Source organism: Trachypithecus francoisi, unplaced genomic scaffold (genome assembly GCF_009764315.1).
Source record: "Trachypithecus francoisi isolate TF-2019V2 unplaced genomic scaffold, Tfra_2.0 Lachesis_group17, whole genome shotgun sequence".
Classification (NCBI taxonomy): Eukaryota; Metazoa; Chordata; class Mammalia; order Primates; family Cercopithecidae; genus Trachypithecus; species Trachypithecus francoisi.
This window is the reverse complement of record NW_022681462.1, coordinates 74,525,886-74,550,408: the sequence shown is the minus strand read 5'-3', so window position 1 is coordinate 74,550,408 and position 24,523 is coordinate 74,525,886. Positions and strand designations below refer to the sequence as shown.

Here is a 24,523-nt window from a genome sequence, read left to right as displayed (position 1 = left end):
CAAATGCTGCTGTGATAACTAGATATCCACATGCAAAAGAATGAAGTTGTACCCCCACATCACACCATATTTAAAAATTAATTCAAAATGGATCAAAGACCTAAATATAAGAGCTAAAACTATAAAATTCTTAGAAGAAATCACAGGAGTAAATCTTTGCGTCCTTGGAATATGTGCTGGTTTCTTAGATATGACACCAAAACAAAAATAACAAAAGAGAAAAACAGACACATTGCACTTCATCAAAATTAAAAACTTTTGTGCTTCAAAGGGCACCATTGAGAAACTGACCACAGCCCATAGAATGAAGAACATATTTACAAGTTATATAAACTATATGACACTGGACCATAAGTGCATGAAAAGATTTTCAACATCATTAGTCATTAAGGAAATGCAAATCAAAATCACAATGAGATAATACTTATAACCCACTAGTTCGAAAATAGTAAGTGTTGGCCAGGCACAGTGGCTCACGCCTGTAATCCCAGCACTTTGGGAGGCCAAGGCCAGCAGATCACGAGGTCAGGAGATCAAGACCATCCTGGCTAACACGATGAAACCCTGTCTGTACTAAAAATGCAAAAAATTAGCTGAGTGTGGTAGCAGGCGTCTGTAGTCCCAGCTACTCGGGAGGCTGAGGCAGGAGAATGGCATGAATCCAGGAGGTGGAGCTTGCAGTGAGCTGAGATTGCACCACTGCACTCCAGCCTGGGTGACAGTGCAAGACCCCATCTCAAAAAAAAAAAAAGAAAATCATAAGTGTTGACAGTGATTTGTAGATATAACCCTCATATAGTGCTGATAGGATTGTGCAATGGTATTGCCATTCTGGAAAAAAGGTTAACGGTTTCTCAATATGTTAAACTTACAGCTAACATATGATTCCGCAATCTACTCTTATGTAGGTATATAACTAAGAGAACTGAAAACACATGTCTGCAAAAAAAACCTGAATGCCAATGTTCATAGCAGCATTATTCACAATAGGTGAAAAATGGAAGCAACTCAAATATCCATCAATTGATTAACAAATAACGAAAATGTGGTATATCCATATGACCAAATATTATTTGGCAGTAACAAAAAGTGAAGCACTGAGGTTGGCTGCATCATGGATTAATTTTTAAAATGTTATGCTGAATAAAAGAAGCCAATCACAAAACTGTACCTATTATATAATTTCATTTGCGAAAAAGCCCAGAAGAGCAAATCCATTAAGATTGAAAGTAGATTAGTGTTTACCAGGAGCTGAGATAAAGTGAAATGGGCAATGTTTACTAATGAGTAATCAAAGGAACAACAAAGTTCCTTTAAATGTGATGACATTTTGAAATTAGATAGTGTGACAGTTGCATAATTCTGTGAATATAATAATACTAACAACTTCTGAATTATATTCTTTAAAAAGGTGAATTTTTAAAATGTTTATATTATTTCTTAATAACACTGTTTTTTGTTTTTGTTTTGTTTTGTTTGCTTGTTTGTTTTGTCTTTTTTGAGATGGAGTCCTGCTCTGTAACCCAGGCTGGAGTGCAGTGGTGCCATCTCAGCTCACTGCAACCTCCATCTCCTGGGTTCAAGTGATTCTTATGCCTCAGCCTTCCTAGTAGCTGGGATTACAGGAGCCCACCACCACACCCAGCTAATTTTTTTGCATTTTTAGTAGAGACTGGGTTTCACCATGTTGGCCAGGCTGGTTTTGAATCCCTGACCTCAAGTGATCTGCCCGCCTAGCCCTCCCAAAGAGCTGGGATTACAGGTGTGAGCCACCGCATTCAGCCTGTTATTTTTTAAAATGACCTAAATGTTAGACTAGAAGGATAACAGCTAACCTTCATATAGACTTAGTGAAGGATATGGGCAAGAGGTTAATTCTTCTAGTATTAGGTATGTTGGAAACAAACAACCAAACAAAACAGCCACAATTCTTTATACATGTTTGAAGAATACTAAAGAGAAATAGAAAACTGCAAGATGGTAGTCTAGTGTCCTTTGTTCCCTTACCCATGCCAGAACTTAGCCCTTCTCTACTTCTACCCAGTGGTAGAAACTTGTACAAATGGGCCTGTGTCATACAGTATTTATAAGGTGAACCTTCAACCCTGCTGCCACCCACACAGCCCGACTCCATTATTATCTGTACTTTTCTTTCCCGTTTTTTGTATATCCCAAAATTCATGAAAGAAAACTTTTGTTGTTCTGAATTACATGTTAGCAAATATTTTGGGAGTTTCAAATCAATATGTTTTGTAGTTATCTTAATTGAGAAACATAGCTCTAGATATTTTTAAAAAGGAAAATTTTCTCTTCTGACTTCTCATTTGTAAGAATCAGAGTTCAATGAGAAAAATATAAATTATTGAGGAGAAAATAATGTTTTGCAGGGTGCTTACAAAATTGTAGGAAAAACCAGAAGAAGATCAAGCAGAAAGCAGAGGTCCTCCCACACACTAGGAAATTGTAGGCAGGTGCTGCCCCCATTCCAGCTGAAGCCTGACTGTAGACCATAAGACCCAAAAAGGAAACTGCTGCTGCCATTGCTGTGAAGTCTGAACTTCTGTGGAAAGAAGAAGGGATTCCATTCCCTTCTGCCTTTTAAATCTCCTGTAAGTCTTCACTTTGGTGGAATCTCAACTGAAATCCTACCAGCAAGGGATTTTGAGTTAATGTGGCTCCCAAACTTCTAGCCCCTGCAGTATGAGAATACAGGAGAGTGCTAAAATAATTCTAAGGAGTAGCTAGTATAACATGACTTTAGAAATCAAAGCACTGGCCAGGCACGGTGGCTCATGCTGATAATCCCAGCATATTGGGAGGCTGAGGAGGGAGGATTGCTTGAGGCCCAGAGTTGGATACCAGCCTGAGCAACATAGCAAGATCCTGTTTCAAGCAAAAAAAATTAATAAAATGACACTTTGGGAGGCCGAGATGGGCGGATCACGAGGTCAGGAGATCGAGATCATCCTGGCTAACACGGTGAAACCCTGTCTCTACTAAAAATACAAAAAATTAGCTGGGTGTGGTGGTGGGCACCTGTAGTCCCAGCTACTTGGGAGGCTGAGGCAGGAGAATGGCGTGAACCCGGGAGGTGGAGCTTCCAGTGAGCTGAGATCGTGCCACTGCACTCCAGCCTGGGTGACAGAGTAAGACTCTGTCTTAAATAAATACATAAAATAAATAAATAATAATAATAATAAAATGAGCTGGGGGTAGTGGCAAGTGCTCGTAGTCCTAGCTACTCAGGAGGCTGAGGTAGGAGGATCACTGGTGCCCAGGAGTTTGAGGCTGCAGTAATCTATGATCATGCTACCACACGCCAGCCGGGGTGACAGAGGGAGATCCTGTTTCAAAAAAGAAAAGAAGTACTGATCAAAATAAACATTATAGTTTTTAACCAACTACAAATCAGATGAAATAACACTAGGAATGTTGTATTGGTTTCTTACATGAAGCCATCCACTTCTGGTAAATTTAGCTTTGGGTGAATATGCTTTAGAAGTTGAGATTCATTCTTTAAAATACTAGAGAGTTTACTACCATACTTTTACTTATTTTTCTATTTTAACTTTCTTGTCTTTGGCTGCCTCATATTAACTTGAACCCAGAACATTTTTGTGTTAGTTTCTTATTGATGCTGTAACATATTACCAGAAACGTAGTATCTTAAAGCAACACACATTTATTTTCTTACCATTGCAGAGGCCAAAAGTCTGAGATTAGCTTCACTGGGCTAAAGTCTAAGTGTGGCCATGGCTGGGTTTTCTGGAGGTTCTGGAGTGGTGGTAGTGAGGGAGGAATACATTTTCTTGCTTTTCTAGCTTTTGGTTTCTGCCTGCATTCCTTGACTTCACCTCTTCTTCACATCATTCCAATCTGGCTTCTGTCATCGAATTTCCTTCTCCTCTTGTGTTGTCAAATCTCCCTCCACCTTCCTATTATAAGTAAATTTATGATTACACTTAGGGTCCACCTGCATAATCCAGGCTAATCTCTCTATCATAAGATTCTTAACTGAATCATATCTGTAAAGTTCCTTCTGCCATTTAACGAAACTTGAACAGGTTGCAGGAATTAGGACCTGAATATCTTTGTGGGCTATTATTCGGTTTGTCACAATATATAAAACGTTTCTTTCCAAAGGCACTTAACCTTATTTCTGTTTTGTGCCAATGCTTTTCTGTCCAAAATGCAAGGCTTATCCTATCACCAACTTTGGATCTGAAATTTTATAGAAAGGACACTCAGGCAACTGTCACCCTTTCTGCGATGCTGCTTGTTTATATGGTGTAAAGTACTTCAACTTCCTAGGCATAAAGCATCTTGGTGCTATGGATACCTTCCAACCAACCAACCAACCAACCAACCAACACAAATGCTCTTAACTCTTTAAAAAGACATATCCTAATTTTTCTTCAAAAGAAGTATTATCTCTTTTTCCTCTTAACACTTTGTTCTGCTTTTGGTTGATCTTGGTTCTCAAATCCCATCTAGGTAGTATTTTGTTTGCTTAAGCAGGGTCTACAACTCTGCTATAGTAAGAGGACTAGAACCAGGACTGGACTCTTTGCTTCCCAGGTCCTAAAATATACTCTTTTTGCTCCACATTCTTAGACCTTGCTTAACCCCAGTAGTCCCTATTTTCCCAAGGAAGGAGGGTTCCCATTGTATTTTTTACTTGCCAGTTTCTGGTTCTTATGGTTCTTTCACAGGGGATAATGGTTCCTCTCTGAGTTCTTTTTTTTTTTTTTTTTGAGATGGAGTCTCACTCTGTTGCCAGGCTGGAGTGCAGTGGCATGATCTCGGCTCACTGCAACCTCCGCCTCCTGGGTTCAACTAATTCTCCTGCCTCAGCCTCCTGAGTAGCTGAGACTACAGGCACACGCCACCACACCCAGTTAATCTTTTATCTTTTAGTAGAGATGGGGTTTCACCATGTTGGCCAGAATGGTCTTGATCTCTCGACCTTATGACCTGCCTGCCTCGGCCTCCCAAAGTGCTGGGATTACAGATGTGAGCCACCACGCCCGGCCTCCTCTCTGAGTTCTTAGTGATAAAGACAAGAGGGTAGTTGGGGCACCATGAATCTTTCTATCAACTGACCACAGATTTAACTCAGATTACATTAGAAGTCTCTTTACTACAGCAGGATTTTACTTCAGAAGAAGAAAGATGACGCGGAGTAAGAACATGCAGTAATTGGAGGCGAACAGTGGCAAATGGCCATATAATCCCTCAATTTTGGGGATGTGTATTTGTCTATTTCATTTAAACATGGAGAGGATTAGTGTTCTGAAAATCCAAATTAAATTATGCAAACACTCTCTGCATATAGAATAAAAAGACTGAAAAACTAACTAGAATTAATTGGAATTTCTAACCAATTTTCTGTACCTTCATTTTGCTTTCTTACTATTTTCCTTTTGGAAATGAACTAATGTAACCTACTAATCTTAGGCAGAATTGCTTACTTTCTAGGATAGCAAAGTATTAAAGACGTTTTTATGAGAGAATTTTAGTTTTGTTCTTGTCTGGAACAGAATAAACAAAGATCTAATTTACGTCAACAAAACACTTTATAAAGCTGAGTAAATGACAATGTCAATAAACACGTGAAAGGAAGATTTGCTTCCAATTCATTGAGAGTAATTGATGTGACAAAAATCTCATATCAACATTTCTTCTGGAACTAAAGCTTTGGATAAAGTAAAAATGTATTAGCACACTCTTTTTGCCTCTTTTTGCATCCTCATTTCTCCCCATCTTTTTCCTGTGTAACCAAGTGACATTCAGGTAACACAAAGACAGGCAGCAGTTGGAAAAGGACAGGCCCCCTAATGGATTCTCAGTGTTTGGTTATAAAGTCAGATTACTTGCTGGCACCTAACATTAGACTACTTGGTGCAAAACCTCCATTCCAGCCTGATGCTCCATTCCATCAAGCAAATTATCCCTAGCTAGAAGCAGAGAGGGGGTCACTTAGGTGTGGGCCTTCCTTGTTAAAGCTTTTTTTTAAAGGCCAAGGAGGAAAGTCTTCAATTTGGACTTATACAGAGGATTTCCTTTGTTCTATGAAACAGTCAAGAGGTTCAGCAATGATCCTTTATTTACATAGGAAGTTTCTAACAATAGATCCTGATTCTGCTATTAGGTTTCCTCTTTCTCATTTATTCTAAGAGAATTTGAAATTCAAAAAGAAAAGAGAAGAACTGTGAAAAAGCATGGTGTCTTGAATGTGCTATTGAAGTGAAGATTAACCTTTATAACAGGGCATCTGCTATGCCACAGCTCTATGTGTAAAGTCTGTTTACTAAAGAGGGCATTAATCAAGACATAGGCATCCATTTATAATCTCTTTGCACTGTTGCTAACTCCAGAGTGAGCTAGTGAGTAAGATGGCTGAAGCCTGACAGCTAATTTAAAGCCAAGGTCTTCACTGTCCAGAGATTTATCAGAGAGTCAAGCAGCCTGTATCTTTTATGACTTGCACCTTCTTCTTTTTCAGAGGTAGTAAATGAAAAAGACGGAAAAAGGAGGCGCCATCTATTGCAGCTGTGTAAAATCACGTAAACACTATGCTCTGGGCTTTCATTATAACACCACCTTCTTAGCTAATTACTGTTAGCATTAAATTACAGAGTCAGGAGGCCCCACTCAATACCAATTCATTCATTTCAGGTCACAGTTTGGCAGAAAACCTGTAGTGAAAGGCCAAACCTTTATCCACTAAACCTTTTATTTGTGACTAAACAAAAGTCTTGACAAGTAATATAATTTGCATCAAGCAGGGCTACACCAAAGGCCGGTTAATAGTTTTTTTATTTAATAAAGATTTACTTTATCCTCTAGTCTACTTGACAGGACTTCTCATTTTGCATACCAAAAGACACAAAAGCTTGCAGATTTTTTTTTTCTCAATTCAAGCATTGTGTCTAAGTATTACCAACCTTACAATCAATGAGTAACATGATTTAAAAAAATAAGCTCAACATTTTACATCTCTCAGATCTGAGCAGTTGTCTTTCCATATTGTGCTGGAGAGGTAAATTTTTGGTGGTGTTGGTTTTATAATATGTTGATTGGAGAGATTTACTATCACACAACCTTTTAAAATTCCATTATTGTACAATTTAGAACACAGGTGGTCAGACCAAAATGGGCTTTTCAGAAATGTAGAAAGCTTTTAATCTGCTTAGGTATTTTCTGGGATGCAAAAGTATATAAAGCTACTAACTTTCCAGAGGGGTTGATTTTCTTTTTTACTGTCTAGCTGTCATTCTTCAAACAGCTTATTCAGGGAAAAAAATCAAATGTATTATAGCCTCATATATATGGTTGGCAGTTTGTCATAGCTTCTTAAAGTGATTTTCTGATTGTATAGAAGATTGACATGAGAAATTCAAAATCAACATATCTTAAACTCATGCCAGTGTGTTTGAATGATGATATTAATCTATAAGAATCAATTTCTTCTGATTTGCTGTGCTTGGGTTTTACAACATAAGGAAAATGCATTTGGTGAATACACTTGTTGCTTTGAGTGAAGAGTTATTAAAACCTTAATCAGGCAAGAGCCTAGACTAGGCACTTTCTCACATATGACCTTATTTATTTAATTCTCACAAGGATGGTGTGAGTTACAGATAATTCTGTATTACAGATGAAGAGAGTCAAGCTAAGCAAAGTTAAATATCTTCTTGAAGGCCACATGCTCTTAAAAGAATTGAAACACAATATTCTAACTTGAAAGTCACTGACTGACTCTTCTGCTAGAACACTGTCCCTTCTGAACACTGGAATTGTCAGGAGGGTAAGATTCTATTTCCTGTTGAGCTCATCATTGCTATTATCAATGGTCAATTTTAAAATGCAGTGCCCCCCAGGAAAGTTCCTGGAAGCATACTCTTATTCTCTGTTAATTGGCAAACCAAGAGTTCTTCAGTTCATGGATGGCTTTGGTGGCTTTCACACTTGTGAACATGGAACAGTTCACTTGGGTGTTGTTCTGATTTGCCCATTGTCTTTTCTCTCATTTCAAGTCAACTGGAAGACGAATAAATACTCATGACAAATTGTTAACAGAGTGGAAACTGCTAACTTAGAGGGTTTAACTGAAGTGGGTGAGTATGAAAATGTAGTAGTCTATGGGAGTCCTTAAGATTGTAGACCCCTGAGACTTGCAGCAATTGGGGTCCGGCAGTTACATTTACAATACAAACAGTGTACATCTGCCCCTCTGATATGGTTTGGCTGTGTTCCCACACAAATCTCAACTTGAATTGTATCTCCCAGAATTCCCACATATTGTAGGAGGGACCCAGGAAGAGGTAATTGAATCACGAGGGCTGGTCTTTCCTGTGCTATTCTCGTGATAGTGAGTAAGTCTCATGAGAGCTGAGGTGTTTATTAGGGGTTTCTGCTTTTGCTTCTTCCTCATTTTTCTCTTGCTGCCACCATGATTCTGAGGCCTCCTCAGCCATGTGGAACTGTAAGTCCAATTAAATCTTTTTTTGTTCCCAGTTTTGGGTATGTCTTTATCAGCAGTGTGAAAATAAACTAATAGACCCTCCTTTATTAGGGCCCAGTGAAAGGTAACCTTTCTACTAAGATGGATTTCACAATTGTAAAACGGTTACTAGTTAGGCATCTATTTTACAAATACGTTTTGTGTCTTGTCTATACTATTTTCCTGATGAAATCAGGGTGAGGCAGGCTTTTTGAGTGTCTCTGAAGGGCTTGGCACTGAAGGGGTTGATATTAAATAGAACATAGTCTCTGACTTCAAGGAAACAACAGTGCAGTTGAGCAGCAGAAATGGGCAGATGTTTACAATGATATGTACAACAATAAAAAGTGCACAGTATAGAGTAGAGGCACAAGAGGGTGTTAGGAACTCTGAGTACGAGGGCTAAGGAAGGCTTTCAGAAAAGGTGGCTTTAAAGAATAAAAAAGGATTTGCTAAGCAGAGAAAACTGCTTAGCAGTTAACTGTGAAGCAGCGTAACTCAAATGCCATGGGCCTAGGGTTGAATCAGGTCAGTGGAAGGTCTAGACGGGAAGGCAGATGTTAGGTTGTGAAGAGACCTGGGGACCATGGAGCTCAGCCATTGTCTTCAAGGCCACTGAGTGCCACTGAAGGGCTTTAGCAAAGGATTGCCATGATCAGATGGCAATACTCAACAGTGTGAGGACAGATTTTAGAGTGACAAAACTAAAAGAATGGAGACCAATTAGGACTTTGTATCATATTATCTTTAATTACAAATGGATTAAAAATACTGGCACTCTTTTTTTTTTTTTTTTGAGACGGAGTCTTGCTCTGTCGCCCAGGCTGGAGTGCAGTGGCACCATCTAGGCTCACTGCAAGCTCCACCTCCCCGGTTCACACCATTCTCCTGCCTCAGCCTCCTGAATAGCTGGGACTACAGGCACCCACCACCACGTCTGGCTAATTTTTGTATTTTTAGTAGAGACAGGGTTTCACCGTGTTAGCCAGGATGGTCTTGATCTCCTGACCTCGTGATCTGCCCGCCTCGACCTCCCAAAGTGCTGGGATTACAGGTATGAGCCACCGCACCTGGCCAAAACACTGGCACTCTTAAATGATTTCTAAATTTGGTGATGGTGTTGCTGTTATATTTTATTTTTTTGATACAGAGTCATGCTCTGTTGTGCAGCCTGCGGTGCAGTGATGCAATCATGGCTCACTGGAGCCTCAAACTCTTGGGCTCAAGTTATCCTCCCGCCTCGGCCTCCTGAGTATCCGGACTATAGGTGTGTGCCACCACACTCAGATAATTTTTTTTTCTTTTTCAGTAGAGATGGGGTCTTGCTTTGTTGCCTAGGCCTGCTGTCATATTTTAATGTCTATAAGTGACGAAATTGATCAACCTTGGTTTTAAGCTGGATACCCCAGGGAAAGAGATGGAAATCTGTGGAAAAATGCTCACAGAAAAGGGCAGTGAAGAAAGCATGACTGGGCAGAGAGAGGAGGTGGGCTGTGCTGCAATCAAGATAGAAGAATCAAGCCAGTCCCTGGGGCACTAAGTACTTGGATGGCTCTTGCAAGGGGTTGAGTTTTTATAACTCTGTGGCCAGTCATTGGATATGATCTGCTTCCAGGGAGGTAGAGAGACTTTCTTAGGCTGTGGGCAATGCCTGGGGTGGGATTCAGCTAAAAGACATCAGCTGCAATAGTCTAGCAACTGGGGGAATGAAGCTTTAGTCTATGAGAACTCAGCTGAGTGGTCAGATGCAAGAAGGCATCCACTATCACTAAAGACATTAAAATCCCCCAGAGTACACTCTTGTTACGTAATCACGTTCACGTGCAGACTCTCTTAGGCCTTTGCACTTGCTCTTTCCTCTGCCTATTCTTTCCCCAGACCTTTTATGTGGCTGATTTTTTTCTTGACAGTTGGTTTTCACTTCTAACATCTCCTCCAAGAAGGCTTTTCTGATTACCCTGTATAATCAGCCACCACTTATAACTGTCACTGTCTAGGACATCACTCTGTTTTATTTTCTTTATATAGTGGAATAAGATAAATATAAATCTCATTATCTGTCCTCCCATCCCTAAAATGTGAGCTCCTGGGACATTTCTCTGTGTTGATCACTGCTGCATCCCCTGTGGGCAGAACAGGGCTGGTCACATAGTAGATGAACAATCAGTATTTGATGAGTAAATAAATAAAAATGGAATTTAAGAAAATGGGTACCAGAAAAATTAGAATTTTTCAAATAAGAGATTTTGAGAAATTATTTTGATTTTGACACTGGTAAAAATCAAGTCCAGGCTGGGCGCAGTGGCTCACACCTGTAATCACTTTGGGAGGCTGAGGGGGACAGATCATCTGAGGTCAGGAGTTCAAGACCAGCCTGACCAACATGGTGAAACCTCTTCTCTACTAAAAATACAAAAAAAATTAGCCGGGTGTGGTGTTGCACACCTGTAATCCCAGCTACTCAGGAGGCTGAGACAGGAGAATTGCTTGAACCTGGGAGGTGGAGGTTGCGATGAGCCAAGATGGTGGCATTGCACTCCAGCCTGGGGAACAAGAGCAAAACTCTGTCTCAAAAAAAAAAAAAAAAAATTCAAGCCCAGGAAAAGAATATATGTCTCACCACTTTCACAGCTTTTGGTCACCCACAGAGAACTACTGGAGAATATCTCTTGATCATGTGACAAGAGCTAAGCTCTAAGATCTCACATTGAGTATAATTTTTTTTTTTTTTTTTTGCCTCTGGGAAGTTTGAGGGCTTTTATTATTGTTAAAAAAAAAACTATCTTAGAGGAACATAAATTATCTATTAAAGAGACTTTTGGAATTTTAACATAAAAATCACCAGTGGAATTTGGGTAGAATTGACCAGCTACTCCTCTATAATCACCTAAACCATTTTCCTTCAAATAGAAATAAACTGAAAAATGTAGTAATTTTCATGTGTAGAGGCAAAAAGGCACTTAGCACAGCTTGAAGATTCATATTATTCTGGAAACAACACTGCTGTACTTGGCTTTAATTTGAACTCTATCTCTTATAAACAGATTTTGAGTCAAGCCTCATGACAACTGCTGACTTCAGAAGGGCCCGAAGATAGCAAGGCATGGAGGCAGAGCCCTTCTTATCCCTTCCTTTAGCCTTCCTCTGCCTGCTTCATCCCTGTTATTGTACCTTACATAGTGATCCCAGTCCATGAAACACTCCCGTGTTTAAAAAGAATGGAAGGAATCTCTGAAAGTCATTTATTTCAGTTCCTTTCACTAGCCAGGAATGAATGGATATCATTTATTATATATTCACTTTTACTCATATTTAAATATTTAGTTTCTTTTACTAAAATGTTGGGTCCTCTGGTACAATTAAGAGTTCAGGGAGAAAAACAGGAAAGCATTTTGGTAGTTATTAAAAGCACTGATAATACTTAGGGCCGATCTGCAGCATTTTAAGCAAAAGAAGAGAGAGTCAAGAACTCCAGGGTAGCACAAGAAACAATGCCTTGTATGCAGATTTTGGTTTACCTAAGGAAGTCCCATTTAAGAATTTGAGAAGCAGGCTGGGCGCGGTGGCTCACACCTGTAATCCCAGCACTCTCAGGAGTTCGAGACCAGCCTGACCAAAATGGAGAAACCCTGTCTCCACTAAAAGACAAAAATTAGCCGGGCATGGTGGCACACGCTTGTAATCCCAGCTACTCGGGAGACTGAGGCAGGCGAATCACTTGAACCCAGGAGGTGGAGGTTGTGGTGAACTGAGATCATGCCATTGTACTCCAGTCTGGGCAACAAGAGTGAAAAACTCCGTCTCAAAAAAAAAAAAAAAAAAAAGAATTCAAGGGCGGGCGCAGTGGCTCACTCCTATAATCCCAGCACTTTGAGAGGCCGAGATGGGTGGATCACGAGGTCAAGAGATCAAGACCATCTTGGCCAAAATAGTGAAACCCCGTCTCTACCGAAAATACAAAAATTAGCCAGGCGTGGTGCGCGCCTGTAGTCTCAGCTACTCAGGAGGCTGAGGCAGGAGAATCACTTGAACCTGGGAGGCGGAGGTTGCAGTGAGCCAAGATTGCGCCACCGCACCCAGCCTGGGCCATAGAGCAAAAAAAAAAAAAAGAAAAAAAAATTTGAGAAGCTTAGCTGGGCCCGTGGCTTATGCCTGTAATCCCAGCGCTATGGGAGACTGAATGGGGCAGATCACTTGAGGTTGGGAATTCGAGACTAGCCTGGCCAGCATGGCAAAAACCCATCTCTAGTAAAAATACAAAAATTTACTGGGTGTACTAGTGCACACCTGTAATCCCAGCTACTCGGGAGGCTGAGGCTGGATAATTGCTTGAACCTGGGAGGCAGAGGTTGCAGTGAGCCGAGATTGCATCATTGCACTCCTGCCTGGGTGACAAGAGCAAAACTCTATCTCAAAAAAAAACAAAAACAAAAAAAAAAAACAAATTAGAGAAGCTCAAGTAGAGAGTGGGGCCTCAGTATACGGTGAACACTCCGTCACTATAGGTGTTTAAATAGAGCATGTACAGCCCTTGCAAAGAGTATCCTAGAAAAAATTCAGGAAACAGGAGCAAGTTGATCTCTAAGGGCCCTTGCAACCTGAAAGTTCTGTAGGTACAGAGAGATTTTTTTTTTTGAGACGGAGTCTCGCTCTGCCGCCCAGGCTGGAGTGCAGTGGCCGGGTCTCAGCTCACTGCAAGCTCCGCCTCCTGGGTTTACGCCATTCTCCTGCCTCAGCCTCCCAAGCAGCTGGGACTACAGGCGCCCGCCATGTCGCCCGGCTAGTTTTTTGTATTTTTTAGTAGAGACGGGGTTTCACCATGTTAGCCAGGATGGTCTCGATCTCCTGACCTCGTGATCCGCCCGTCTCGGCCTCCCAAAGTGCTGGGATTACAGGCTTGAGCCACCGCGCCCGGCCACCAATGTATATCTTAAATGTATTTGGTTGATGTCTCCTGTCTCCCTAAAACGTAGAGAAGCAAGCTTCACCCCTACCATTTTGGGCAAATGTTCTCAGCATCTCCTGAAGACTGTGTCACAGGCCATGGTCACTCATATTTAGCTCAGAATAAACATCTTCAAATATTTTACTGAGTTTGACTCTTTACCACACTCTCATTTTTGGTAGAGTCACAAGATTCCAGTGAAAGGTTCTTGGAGGCAAATTTTTTGAGACTTTCAGAAGCAATTGTTTTTATTCTACCCTCATACTTGATTGATAACTTTTGGCTGAAGGTAGAATTCTAGAATAGTTTTCCCCTAGATTTTTAAACGCCTTATTTTCTGCTTTTTAAGGTTAATGTTAAAAAACTATGTCATTCTGGCTCCCAAAACTTTGTATGTAAACTGTGTTTTTCTCTCCTCTACACACTTGGAAACCTGTAAGATTTTCTCTTCTCTTTAAATATTCTGAAATTTCATGGTGATATCTTTGTTGACAAAAATTGTCAAACTCTAAAATATTTCAAGAGATTTATTCTGAGCCAAATATGCGTGACCATGGCCTGTGACACAGCCCTCAGGAGGTCCCGAGGACATGTGCCCAAGGGGGTTGGGGTATAGCTTAGTTTTATGTCTTTTAGGAAGGCATGAGACATTAATCAAATATATTTAAGCAATACATTGGTTTGTTTTTTATGTTGGTGACCTTTGGATGGATAAAGAAAATGTGGCACATATACACCATGGAACACTATGCAGCCATAAAAAAGGATGAGTTCATGTCCTTTGCAGGGACATGGATGAAGCTGGAAACCATCATTCTCAGCAGACTAACACAGGAACAGAAAACCAAACACTGCATGTTCTCATAAGTGGGAGTTGAACAATGAGAACACATGGACATGGGGTGGGGGCATCACACACTGGGGCCTGTTGGGGGGTGGGGGGCTGGGGAAGGGATAGCATTAAGAGAAACACATAATGTAGATGATGGGTTGATAGGTGCAGCAGACCACCATGGCATGTATATACCTATGTAACAAACCTGCATGTTCTGCACATGTATCCCAGAACTTAAAGTACAATGAAAAAGAAAAGAAAAAAGAAATACATGGTTTGGTTTAGAAAGGTGGGACAACTCAAAGCGGGTCAGGTAGGGGGGACTTCCAGGCTACAGACAAATTTAAACATTTCCTGGTTGACAAATGGTTGATGTTGTCTGAAGACTTGGGATCGATGGGAATGTTGAGGTTAAAGATAAAGGATTGTGGAGACCAAGTTTTATTGTGCAGAGGAAGCACTTAGGTAGCCGACTTTAGAGAGAGCAAGTTGTAAATTGTTTTTTATCGGACATAAAAGGGCTCTTAGTTGATTATCTCCTGGATCTGGGAAGGAAGGAAGGAAAAGAAAGGAGGAATGGAATTCTCTATAGAATGTAGATTTTTCAAGGCCGGGCGCGGTGGCTCAAGCCTGTAATCCCAGCACTTTGGGAGGCCGAGACGGGTGGATCACGAGGTCAGGAGATCAAGACCATCCTGGCTAACACGGTGAAATCCCGTCTCTACTAAAAAATACAAAAAACTAGCCGGGCGAGGTGGCGGGCGCCTGTAGTCCCAGCTACTCGGAGGCTGAGGCAGGAGAATGGCATAAACCCGGGAGGCGGAGCTTGCAGTGAGCTGAGAACCGGCCACTGCACTCCAGCCCGGGCAACAGAGCGAGATTCTGTCTCAAAAAAAAAAAAAAAAAAAAAAAAAAGAATATAGATTTTTCCCACAAGAGACTTTGCAGGGCAATTTTAAGGTATGGCAAGGGAACGTATTTTGGGGTTAAATATTTTTTTCCTTGTCTTATAATGTTATGCCAGAGTCAGATTGAAAAATATAAGTCACACTATATAAGGTTAAATAAAACCCATCTGATGAGAATTTATGGTTTATAGGGCATGACTCCCTAGACCCCTTAGGTAGGAATTTGGGTAAGATAAAAAATAGGAACTCAGTCCTCATCTATTTTTATTATTTGTGCTGGCCACGTGGATTAGGCCTTTAAAGTCTAGAAAAATATGTCCTCTAGCTCTGGGCTATTTTCTTGAATCATTCCTTTAATCGTTCCCTCCCTCCATTCTCTCTATTCTGCTGGAAACTCTACTATTTGGCTGGTGAATCTCCTGGGCTAGCTCTCTAATGTTGCTGTTTTTGTTCTCCTGGTTTTCAGTTCTCTTTTTGCTCTCCTCTCTGGGAGATTTCTCCATGGTTATTTTCCAAAGTGTCCACTGAGTTTTTCCTTTCTACCCTTGGATTTGTAATGCTTTATTTTGGCTCTTCTCTTTATTTTGTTTTAATAGCATTCTGTTTTTGTTTCATGGATATAACATCCCCTTCTATTTCTCTAAGTTTATCAACATTAGTTTTATTCCACATGGTCCCTCAAGAGTCCATTCCCCCAAGTTGCTTTTTTCTTTTCTTTTTTTTTTTGAGATGGAGTCTTGTTCTGTTGCCCAGGCTGGAGTGCAGTGGCATGATCTCGGCTCACTGCAAGCTCTGCCTCCTGGGTTCACGCCATTCTCCTGCCTCAGCCTCCTGAGTAGTTGGGACTACAGGTGCCCACCACCACACCTGGCTAACTTTTTGCATTTTTAGTAGAGATGGGGTTTCATTGTGTTAGCCAGGATGGTCTCAATCTCCTGACCTCGTGATCCACCTGCCTCAGCCTCCCAAAGTGCTGGGATTACAGGCGTGAGCCACTGCGCCTGACCTTCCCCAAGTTGCTTTACTTAATCAGTTGATTAAATTTTGGTTTCTGTCATTCAGCTTAGATACTTTCCTCATGTGTCTGGTGATTCTTCTGTGTGAGAGTAGGGAATTAGACTTGTATAGTAATTCTTCACGAAGTCTGGCATGGTGGCTCATGCCTGTAATCCCAGCACTTTGGGAGGCCAAGGCATGAGGATTGCCTGAAGCCTGGGGTTTGAGCAACACAGTAAGATCCCCATCTCTTCCAAAAAATACAAAAATTAGCTGGGTGTGGTGGCATGTGCCTACAGTCCCAGCTACTTGGGAGGCTGAGATGGAAGGATCGCTTGAGCCCAGGAGGTGGAGGCTGCAGTGAGTCCAGATCACACCACTGCACTCCAGCTTGGGTGACAGAGTAAGACTCTGTCTCAAAAGAAAGAAAAGAAAATCTTACTGACCTTAGTGGATGGTTGTTTATTGTCATTTATGGGATGCACCACAGGATGGTTTGGCTGGACCTTTGCATATCTTCCGGTATCAATTTTTCCTTTTGAGCTGGTCAAATTTACCCCAAAAGAATCTTTTCATCTCCCGTCTAGAAAATGTATGTGTATTGCTAGAATTCTGGGATCTAAATTGGAGAAGAGAGCTGGAAATCTTAGTACTGGACATGTAAACCCTAATTTCATATTCCTGCCTTCATTTTCCATAAAGCACATTCTTATGCTTATCTGTACTACATACTCCTCAGTGTAGAGACCCTGTATTTTATTTTTTTAGAGAATAAAACTCTTGTTTGCAAGGAAGGAGGGGTTTTAGTGATCCATTTCTCTTTTTTTTTTTTTTTTGAGGCGGAGTCTTGCTCTGTCGCCCAGGCTGGAGTGCAGTGACCGGATCTTGGCTCACTGCCAGCTCCGCCTCCCGGGTTTACACCATTCTCCTGCCTCAGCCTCCGGAGTAGCTGGGACTACAGGCGTCCGCCACCTCGCCCGGCTAGTTTTTTGCATTTTTTAGTAGAGACGGGGTTTCACCGTGTTAGCCAGGATGGTCTCGATCTCCTGACCTCGTGATCCGCCCGTCTCGGCCTCCCAAAGTGCTGGGATTACAGGCTTGAGCCACCGCGCCCGGCCTAGTGATCCATTTCTCAAACAACATACTTCCAATCAGTCTTTTTCTTTTGAGACAGAGAACAGAGTCTCGCTCTGTTGCCTAGGCTGGAGTGCAGTAGTACAATCTCGGCTGACTGCAGTCTCCACCTCCTGGGTTCAAGCAATTCTCCTGCCTCAGCCTCCCGAGTAGCTGGGACTACAGGTACATGTTGCTATGCCTACAATATTTTGTATTGTAGTAGAAATAGAGTTTCAGCATGTTGCCCAGGCTGGTCTCGATCTCCTGAGTTCAGGCAATCTGCCCGCCTCAGCCTCCGAAAGTGCTGGGATTACAGGCGTGAGCCACCACACTCAGTATTTTTTTTTTTTTTCAGAGACAGGGTCTTTCTCTCACACCCAGACTGGAGTGCCATGGCATGATCACAGCTCTCTGCAGCCTGGAACTCCTGGGCTCAAGCAATCCTTCCACCTCAGCCTTCCAAGTAGCTGGTACTACAGGTGTGCACCACCATTCCTGGCTACATTTTTAAATTTTTGTAGAGACGAGGTCTCCCTGTGTTACCCAGGCTGGTCTGAACTCCTGGGTTCAAATCATCCTTCCACTTTAGCCTCCCAAAGTGCTGGGATTATGGGTGTGAACCACGGTAGCTGGTCCACTCCTCTTATTTTCAACTCTGTTTCTAGAAGTACCTAGTGCTGCCAATTCCTGAGGTTTTGGGGGATTCTGTGTTATAAATTAGGTTGCTTCAATTCATCATATTTATCCATGAATTTCAATCTTAGAAATCTCTTGTCTGTACTCTCTATCAAGGACATGTCAGTATCTTTATTATTTTTCAAATGTATGTCGTTAATAGCTTTAAAAAATAACTTTGTTATCTGTGGTAATATTAGCTTATGGTTTTAATTGGCTTACACTCTTTATGGACAAGCATAAAATACTGTCCAAATTTCACTTCATATGTGTCACTTTCTGCTCATAAAATGGTAATGAATCACTATGTAATTAAATACTATTTTTTATCCTGCATTCTAGCATCTTCATGATGAATGTACATCTTTCTGGGCTAATATTCCATTACTGTATACATTCAAATAAATAAGTATGGATTCTTCATGATTCCCTCTCCTGCTTTATGACTTCTTGTCTCTTTGTCTCTGCTTCTCACAGTTCTTAGAGTGTGGAAGTTCCTCCCTATCCTTTTCTGACTACTGCAATCTTATTTCCCCCTCAGTGCTCATTTCCAGGGTGACCTCTTTCATGAAATCTTTATTTCAGCATTCCTTCATTCACGTAGTCATCTTTTTGCTCATTCACTGTGTATTTACGGAGCCCCTAGCATGTGCTAGGCAATGTGCTAGGCTACAGGGATACAAAGTAAGCAACAAACACATTGTCCCTGCCCTCACAGAGCTTACAGTGCAGTGGGAACAGGATGGAAGCGGGAGACAGATTTAAATAAGGACATAATAAATACATAGCTATGAGTTGTGATTAGCATTAAGAAGAAACGATTGTGTCTAAAAAGTGAACAAAGTCTTCCCTGCCTAAGTGACTTTTGGGCTACAATGTGACGATGGGGAGGGGATGGAGCATTCTTGGTAAAGAGAAGAACAAGGGAAAAACTAGTAAGTGTGAAGGACTGAGGAATGTTCAATGACCCGAAGGAAGACCAAAGTGACAGAGAGCAAAGAGATACAGCCGCAGATGATGGGACTGGAGAGTTAGGCAGGGGCTAGATCAAGCAAGGCCTTGTGGTCTAAATTAAGGAATTTTGCACCTTACCATAAGACTAACGTAAAGATCCTGAAGTGGTTTGAGTGGGAAAACCTATGACTAGGTTTGTATTTTTACCACATCACTCCACCTGCAGTGTGCAGAGAACCCTGTGTAGGCTCAGAATGGAAGCAGGGAGGCTATTTAGGGGGCAGTGCAATTCATGCCTATGGGAGATAATGGCAGCTCGAACTCAGGCTATGGCAATGGTGATAGAAAGAATGTTTGAAAAAGATTTAGAAGGTAAAATTGAAAGGATCTGATGGACTAGATGTGGTTGGTAAGGGAGAGGGAATAATGGGGGAAGATTCCTGGATTTCTGGCTTGTTCAAAGGGGTGGATGTTGATTCACTGAAATGAGAACATTGTCTCCTCTTTTAGGACATAAAAGAATAATGCAAGTCAAAATGTGCTGTTTTGCATATGCTTTTATCTGACTCTCCCCACTAAATTACAAGCATAGGTGAAGGAGAGAATATGCTTCATCTCTGTATTTGCAGATCCTCCTATCCTCAAAGTGTCCAATCCAGTGTTTATACCAGTGGAAGGAAGAGATAATGCTTGATTCTGATTTTGGAAACTGGAACATGACTGAGACTTGGACTTAAAAAAAAAATAGGTGGCTGGGCGCAGTGGCTCACACCTGTAATCCCAGCACTTTGGGAGGACAAGGTGGGCAGATCACGAGGTCAGGAGATCGAGACCATCTTGGCTAACACAGTGAAACCCCGTCTCTACTAAGAATACAAAAAAATAGCCAGGCGTGGTGGCATGTGCCTGTAATCCCAGCTACTCAGGAGGCTGAGGCAGTGGAATAGCTTGAACCCAGGAGGCCCAGGTTGCAGTGAGCCGAGACTGCACCACTGCACTCCAGCCTGGGCAACAGAGTGAGACTCCATCTCAAAAAACAAAAAACAAAACAAAACAAAAAAAGTAGGCTTAGGAAAGATTTTTACCTCCATCTTCTAATATTTTTTCCAAGTTGTATGAAAAACAAATGAGATAGCAAATATAAAAATATTTGTGTGAGAAAAAGGTCTCTCAAAAGGGATTTATGTCATTATTATCATTATACCTACGTTTTCTTTGGCCCTCACTTTAAGTTTCATATATTTCTCTTATTTGTAAAAATGAGAACTAGGTAACACACATTAGCAAAGGATCTAATCAGTGCCAGATATAATGAGATAGATTTGTTTTTGTTACACGCACCACTCCATGGGAGTCTGCCGGACCACTTCCAGATATTATCCCATGTGTTTGCAGAAACTTCTGCCTTACTTAGTGTATTACGTAGTATTTGTCCACATTGAATCTTAATCAGTCTTAAAGTAAAAGCAATTACTTAATAAATGTTGAAATTAACTAGTTCTTGAAAGCATACCTGCTTCATTAGGAAGACCTTTATAAATATTAAAACAAATGTCATAGGACATTTGGAAGACAAACAAAAGGTCTTTCTGGTTCATAGATTTCAAATACTGTAAGACCCATAAAACAGTGCAGCTTATCACCTAGCCAGTGTAAAAGATTGTGAAATACCGAGTGGTGCTGTCTTTGATGATTAAAAAGGGCTTTTATTTATCTTTTGGGGTAAATTAACTATTTGGAAAATATCAATAATGAGGGACAGTCTTTTGCACTTTGATATTTTCTATTGCATGTTACCACTGTACTAGCAAACAGAAAAATATTAGATCCCAATCTATTTGAGTGACATATCTACACCAAAGTTCAATTTCACCTCTGAAGTGAATATGAATTGTATTTAATGAAACTCTAAGAAGAGTTGTACAGAGTGAAAAGGTCAAATAATTTGGAATCGAATTTGTCAAGTAACATTTTACAAAAGTGCCATATTTTCTTTTTTCATTCTTCATCATACTCACAATTCAAAACTGAGTCCAAATGTCATATCCCCTGTTCTGATTCGTCTCTTCTCTGCCTGGCAGAATTAGGCTTTTTCCTCTGGGCTGAAACAGCCCCTTTTCCTTTCCTCTGAAATAAAACTTACAACATGATATTGTAAATTTTGGGTTTCCTGAAGGGAAATGATTTTCTATTACTCATCTTTGAACCCCCTATGCCCATCAGAGTTCTTGGCCCACAGCAAGAGCTCAGCATGTTTGTTGAATGAATAATGTAAATTCCCCCAAAGCACATGAATTCATTTCATGCTGAAACATTTCACATTCAAATGTGTATTAGCTAGTTTCTGCAACAAATTCCAAAATTTCAGAGGTTTAACCAAATGGAATTTTATTTTTTATTCATATAACAGCAATGTGGTTGTTCTTGTTCAGCAGGAGGGTAGCTTTTAAGGACTCATACTCCTTTCTTATATCTCTGCCTTTCTCTAGGGCCTCAGTCAGAGTCTTAAATTTGTGTTGATTTACATCTTTGTAATATAGAAATCCCTGGATATATTCTTATATAATGCAATGCATACTACCTTAGGCAAGTCACTTATCTCTCATTAGTTCATATACTTAATATTTAAGGGTCTAATATATATAAGACAATTCTTTAGGCTCTTAGGATATAACAGCTAATGAAACAAGGATCTCTGCCCTTGTGGAACTTACATTTTATTGGAGGTAGGCAATGAATAATAGGTTAAATAAAATCATACAATATGTTAGAGGGTGATAAGTGCTATGGAAGAATAAAAGGTGTGGCAAGGCAAAGGAGATTAGGAGTATGTAGATGGTTAGTTGAAAGGGGGGTAGATTTACAGGGTAGTGGAAATCAACAGTTCTGTTTTGGCCACTCACTTTACAGAAGGGCTGTGAAGGAGGCACGAGGTTTGAGGAATCTGGAGTTTGTGGGAGAGGAGTAAGCCTGACACAGAAACTTGAGAGTCATCAGTGTGTGAATGTGATTTGCACCCAAGAAAGTGTATGAGATCTCTGAGGGAGTAAGGTTAGATTGAAAGGAGGTGAGACCTGAGGACTGAGCCCTGGGGATATGCCCGCATTCATAGATTTGGAGAGAAGGCAGAGCCAGGGTGAGACCGAAGAGCGCCAAACCAGGGGAGGGTTTGGGTGTCGGAACTTGATGCAGAAAGTGTTTCAAGGAGAGTGTAGACAAGCACGTCAAATGCGGCCAAGAGGATGAGGAAGATGAGGACTGGGAAGTGTCAACTGGCTTTGGAAAAAAGAAGATAATTGCTGATCTTGGTAAGAGGTGAAATTCCGGGGAGTGGAGGAGTAGAAATCCTGACTAAAGTGGTTGGAGAAGGAATGAGGAAGTGTGGGTGGTAAATATATAGCACTTTTCCAAGGAGTTTTGCTGTGACAGGGGGCAGAGAAGTGAGGTGGTGGTAGGGTATACTGTGTGTGTGTGTGTGTGTGTGTGTGTGTGTGTGTGTGTCTACCTATGGACAAAGGAGGTTGTTTTGCTTTCTTTTCCTCTTCTATAAAAAGCAAACAAATATGGGTATGTTATTATGACATGTGTGCCACCAAAGGGAAAGACCCAGTAGAGAGGAGGCATTGTTGAGGTAGGAGAGATAGGAGAATTCGAAAAGTGAAGCCTTGAGATGGCCAGAGAGGATGGGATTCATAGCTCCAGTGGAGGGTTTTTCTTGAGCGAAGTGACACAGAGGGCAGCATGGCTAATGGAGAGCTCGGGCTCTGGATGAGGCAGCATCCCCTCTTTTATCCTATGGACAATTCTCTAGTTTCAAATACATTCTTGATATGGATGCTTACCTGGATTTGAAGGATCTTATAATGTTGAAATTCACTACATGTTCTCAATTTGGTGGTGGAAGAGATAGTGAGAAGCTGTAACTTACGCAATGGTCGCCTGGCTGGCTCTTCCTATCCTTTCACTCTCAGTTTATCATTTCCTTGAGATACCACCCTCATCTAAATTATGTTCTGCTATTTGCTAATACAGAACATGTACTTCTCCCGTTTTGGCACCTACCAAATTTTATTTTGTGATAAGTTTTCTTGTTGTTTCACTTAACTAAAAACTCCATGAGGAAAGCAACCATATTTCTCTTTCTCTCTATTGTATCTCCAATACCTGTACAGCCCGGCATCAAAGAAAAGTTGAATACAGATATTCAACTCTATTCCTGCCAGGCAGTGGGAATGTAATACATATATTTATTGAAAGAATAAATAAATGAGATTGTGTATGAGAGAGTGTTCAAATTTAAACTAACTACCTTTTAGATTTCTTTAGCAAGATCTCAGGAAATCCTTTTCTAATTCAATGAGAGATAGGGATTTATGTGGAGAAGAGTCTTTAATGATATCCACCCAGACATCCATTTTTTTTCCTTGCATTGTCACAAAACATCTGAATTAGATTATGGCTGAAAAAATATAATTGCATTACATTCAAGTGATTTAGTGACATAGATTATTTGTTAATAAAGCTTCTTACACATATGTAATAGATACCAATTTTTTTTCCTGACATTCAGGGAATAATTTTATCTTTCTTGAGAAGGATTTTATGAGAACTGGTATTAGCTCCCACATGTGAAAACCAGTGAAAAATCCAACATTAATCATTTTTAAAGATGTCCAACCTTGTTTTGTACAGTCATGCTATAGGCTTGTGTCATCCTTATAAAGTGGTCCTGCAGCCTCCCCGTTCTTGAGTGGGGCAAATCCCTGGTCTCATCCAGGGTTGCATTTATGACTGTTATTCTTATGGTCACATGATGCTGTGGCTCAGATGCTGGGTCCATTTGTGGTCCCATTTATGGGCCCAACATTGCTATTCCACATCTCCAGGTCCAGGTCCTTGCTCAGGTTCTGTGGAAACTCCACATGAGAGCATCTTGGGTAGGTCTCCAGACTGGGCTCCTAATGTCCTGCCCTGTACTCTTTAAGTGCCTGACACCATCAAGACCCTGCCACTGAGCTGCTGCAGAATCTGCAAACCTTGTCCTTATTCACAATTCTGCATTATCAAGTGGAGCAACACCTAATTCTCCCCTGCCAATCTCTAATACAGAAAAATTCATCCTGCTTCTTCTTTCAAAACTAGGGCTTCAGGAAGCACTGGATAACCCAGAGCACCTAGCCTCAGACCCACCACAAATGAACCTGTGTTTTTGGGAGTGAAAAGTACCTGACTTCTGGAACACAGAGGCTTGATTCCTTCCTTTCAGATGACTCTGCAGCAACTGAGAACAAAAAAAAGCACAAGGCTGGGCGCGGTGGCTCAAGCCTGTAATCCCAGCACTTTGGGAGGCCGAGACGGGCGGATCACAAGGTCAGGAGATAGAGACCATCCTGGCTAACACGGTGAAACCCCGTCTCTACTAAAAACTATAAAAAACTAGCCGGGCGAGGTGGCGGCGCCTGTAGTCCCAGCTACTCGGGAGGCTGAGGCAGGAGAATGGCGTGAACCCGGGAGGCGGAGCTTGCAGTGAGCTGAGATCCGGCCACAGCACTCCAGCCTGGGTGACAGAGCGAGACTCCGTCTCAAAA

General features: G+C 41.2%; 1 long non-coding RNA gene across 1 annotated transcript; it reads right to left on the bottom strand.

The window, feature by feature from the left end:
- Positions 1-3,756: 3,756 nt before the first annotated feature.
- LOC117062487 lies at positions 3,757-24,219 on the bottom strand. Its single transcript, XR_004428399.1, has 3 exons — positions 24,162-24,219; positions 20,954-21,073; positions 3,757-3,935 (listed from the first exon to the last, which is right to left on the bottom strand). It is a non-coding gene; the product is annotated as an uncharacterized LOC117062487 (long non-coding RNA).
- Between the last annotated feature and the right edge of the window lie 304 nt (positions 24,220-24,523).